General features: G+C 41.1%; 1 long non-coding RNA gene across 1 annotated transcript; it reads right to left on the bottom strand.

Annotated features, from left to right (window-relative positions):
* Positions 1 to 227: 227 nt before the first annotated feature.
* LOC121539973 lies at positions 228 to 3,332 on the bottom strand. Its single transcript, XR_005995444.1, has 3 exons — positions 2,748 to 3,332; positions 1,063 to 1,148; positions 228 to 934 (listed from the first exon to the last, which is right to left on the bottom strand). It is a non-coding gene; the product is annotated as an uncharacterized LOC121539973 (long non-coding RNA).
* Positions 3,333 to 3,749: the final 417 nt, after the last annotated feature.

The raw sequence follows: 3,749 nt of genomic DNA, 5'->3' as shown, positions 1-3,749 counted from the left end.
TAGGGTTGGGTATGCAAAATAGTCTAATTTGTTTCTGCATTCATGTCCAAAAAGTCACTTTCTGACCACTTCTACCATGGGCAAACATGTATGGAAAGTTTAGTTCATTGATGAGAATTAATCTAAAAATCTATTCACATTCAGAATTTACTTTGTTTAGACATCCAGTCTGTATTGTAGTTTCATGACCAGAGACACATCTTCAAAAAGGCACAGTATTTATTTATTCGGAGCAGTACATGCATTCACACAGTCTTGATTGATAGGATCCTTCCCACTATATGACGGCTATGTGAAGTGATAAAATCCCAATTATCAATTAAAAGTTTATGGAAAAACTGCCCTTGCCCACATGTGAAAATTACAGTTTATTAAATATTCTACATCTAATGTTATCAAATAAAACTATTTGTATAGCACATTTCTTACAACAAATTAATTTAAAGGTGTTCAGTCGTTGGATGGGGTGTTGTCTGTAAATAGGACACAGATAACGAAGAGGAGGACATCAAGGCATTCAAAATGGCTACAGGGATGGATGTGCAGGAGTCAGGGCTTTGGGTCACGGGGTCTGGGATCCTGGGTGCCTCATCGGATGGTCTGGTGGGCACCACAGCAGTGGTGGAGGTTAAGTGTCCCTATGGTGCAAGGGACCTTACCATTGAAAAGGCAGTGAAGTCGAAGGATTTCTATATCCAGAAGGGAGGGTCTTACAGCCTCCGTGAAGACCATCCTTACTGGCCCCAGGTTCAATTGCAGCTCCACATCACTGGAAGGGACACTTGCTTATTCGTTGTGTGGACCACCAAAGCCTCCATCACCATCCCCATCCAGCGTGACGACCTCTGGCAGACTCCTATTGCTGGACTAGAGGAGTTTTCAAGGAACACATGCTCCCAAAGTTGGCACTCCAACAGTGAACATCTGTAAATATCTTGTAAATAGTTTTTGCACAAATCAGTTTTTGTTCTTACCTTGAGGTTTTATTCCAATCCGTTTTTCAATGCAGCTACAAATTCTAAGTTTTACACAATATTGTATCATATTTGATGAGTTACTGACCTGTTCGTCCACAGGCTCGATGTGCTGTTGTCTCCACAACCGGATGTCCATGTACCGGATGGTCTGAAGGATGCACTCCTGTTGGACTGGAAAACAAATAGACATTTGGTCAGTGGTGAGTCTTTTTCAATGCTGTATCAACATCTTTATCTGGACAGAAAATGTATTGTTTATCATGTCACAAACCCACTATGGGACAATGTGACAAGTGGTCCCTCAACACCCAATCCTCATTGTTTGTTCTTGTTTCCCGATCAACAGCTTCTTCTCTAATGAGTGGGTCTTGGAGGTTTACAAGTGCACAGCAAGTCTGCATCAGCACATTACTATAACAACGCAGATAAGGTGGGATGAATCTCAGGATTTTTTAATATTTTAGTCAAGCATTTGCCCTCTCAACACGGATCCTGTCTCTCGCTATGTCTTTTGTGAGATGTATCTCACTCTCTGTGAACCTTCTGTGGTTCAGGAATGGAGGAATGTTCACAGTGACTCCTGCAGTCATCAAGCTCTGGATCAAGAAGCCTGTCTGCCAAAATCATGTCTCCAGACGTGAAGATCTTCTCAAACGCCAACTTCTGGAAAATGGCTTTGTCCGACAGATCCTGGATACAGATCACTGCAGTATGTTATCACCGCATTAGGTGCAACTCCCAGGAGTAGCTTGAAGGAGTGCATTGAACGGTACACAGAGTAGGTTTACTTCTGCAAATCCATTTGACTTGGAGTAGCAACTTCTATGTCAGTACAGTCAATGACCAAGCACGTTTGGTTATTCTCCCAACTTGGAACAGTCTTCATGATGCTAATGAAAAAAAGCTTGTGAATGAAAGTGATGGTAACATTGCTGACAGTGCTTGTACTACAACGGAATAGTTGAGCCAGGTGCACGTTTGAGTTTATTCATTCTTGCTCACAGATAACTGAAGAAATGCAGAATTTACATTACTAAGAATTGCAAAACACTAATTTAAAATACATAACACGTACATAAATAGAATACAGACAAGTTGGTGTAGCTGTGACAACTTCATAAGCGCCATAAACACTTGATCCTCAAAATGAAAGCATCTCGACCCAAAATAATTTGCTTCACATTGCCGATAATGTCGATCTGTGGTATACGTAGTGTAAACCAGACCCTCTCAATCGAGCTGTGTTGATGTCGTCACATAAGTGTTGTATCAACGGGACAAAACCAGCTACGCTTTGAAGATGTTTATATCTTCTGCAATTCGATCTGCTGTTTCCCAAACGGTATGCTTATAACAAAGTACTAGTGTTAGGCTAATTAGCTTACCGTTTGTGTAGTCAGACTTTTCTAAGTGGTGATATGCTAGCTAACCAACTATCCTTGCCATGGCGCCGGCCTAACGTTAACTAGCAAGTCTGATTACAACAACACAACAGTGAGTTAACGTTAACTAGCTAGCTAAATATTCTTTCCCTGGTGGTCTAACGCTAGCTAACATGTCACCTTGTGAAAAAGTATCTGGCTAGCTCACTAAAGACTCAATAAAAAGGTCACAACAGTTATTATGGTAGCCTATGCTGGTTTTATTTTTACCTGTAAGGAAGGCAACGTGCATTGTACACGTAACTACAGTCGGTGGATATCTAGTTAACTTTCATAAGTACCTACTAGTTAACCACAGATCTTTGACCTGCTAGCAAACAGGGCTTACCTTATCACATGGCTCCAGCGACGCCTCTCGATTACAGAGGTTGGAAAATGATAAAATGCACGTATGCTTATCAATGTAGCGGTTACAATCCGGTACATAGCACAGAACCATCCTTGCTTCTGATCGACAGAGAGACCTAATGTTAGCTAGTTCGCTACAGCCAGAGGGTAATGAAAATAATTGGAGTAATTAAAAAAATTAAATGTTTATGGTAGCTAGCTAGGTAATTTGAAAAATGCTAAACAAGAATAAACACGAAACATTATCAATTATTAACACAAGAAACTAAAACGGCTATAAAAAGGTTACTTGTCGACGAGTTTGCATTGAAAAATGTGCCTTGAGGGATGATGGCAAAGCTTGTAACAAGATGCGTTGTTCTGTATGATAGCCACTTTAGCGGCTAATTAGCATTTCGTTTTTTTTGTGTGTGGGGGTAATTACAGGCGAATATATGTATAAAAATGACCTTGTCCGAGAAGGATTTGCGCAGTTATCAAAACGTCACGCCAGGGTATGCCTACACGAAACACAGACCTTATATGAAGTAGTTCTAAAATCCCCAACACAAAAGTGAATGGTGAAATAACGATTGGAAACATTTCCGGCTTTTACGCTAGGTTTTATGGGTATTATGACTCATACTTTGGTACTAGCCATTCGTTTATAGTTCATGTGCTGCTACAGGGGTGTCAAACTCATTCCATGAAGGGCCTAGTGTCTGCTGGTTTTTGGCTGCTACTTTAAATTATGACCTAGACAACCAGGTGAGGGGCGTTCCTTACTAGTCAGTGACCATAATTCAGCAATGAAGTACAACGGAGGAGCGAAAACCCGCAGACACTCGGCCCTCCGTGGAATGAGTTTGACACGTGCTACTACATCAGTACATTGGCCATGTTGCACCACAGTCCAGCAGGTGGCGAAAGTGTAAAATGTGTTTACTTGAACGTGCACGAACAGTGGATTCCTGTTTTACTTAGTAATGCCGGATGTTGTTGT

This window comes from Coregonus clupeaformis, chromosome 26 (genome assembly GCF_020615455.1).
Source record: "Coregonus clupeaformis isolate EN_2021a chromosome 26, ASM2061545v1, whole genome shotgun sequence".
Classification (NCBI taxonomy): domain Eukaryota; kingdom Metazoa; phylum Chordata; class Actinopteri; order Salmoniformes; family Salmonidae; genus Coregonus; species Coregonus clupeaformis.
This window is presented reverse-complemented; position numbering and strand designations above follow the sequence as displayed.